Here is a 209-nt window from a genome sequence, read left to right as displayed (position 1 = left end):
CATTTTACATAAAAATATGGCTTCTCCATTGGGAATGCTCTTAAATGTCTCTACATCCGATTAGCTATATTTCTATCTATTTTATTAAAATATTATTAAAAGTAAGAAAAGTTTTGAGAAGAAGAGAATATGTGAGGAAAAATGGGAAAAATTTTGGGAAAAAAAGAAGAGAAAAAGTAGGAAAATATTTAGAAAAAAGAAAAAACAGG

Source organism: Corylus avellana, chromosome ca7, assembly GCF_901000735.1.
Source record: "Corylus avellana chromosome ca7, CavTom2PMs-1.0".
In the NCBI taxonomy this organism is placed as follows: domain Eukaryota; kingdom Viridiplantae; phylum Streptophyta; class Magnoliopsida; order Fagales; family Betulaceae; genus Corylus; species Corylus avellana.
Note: the sequence above shows the minus strand (reverse complement) of the source record.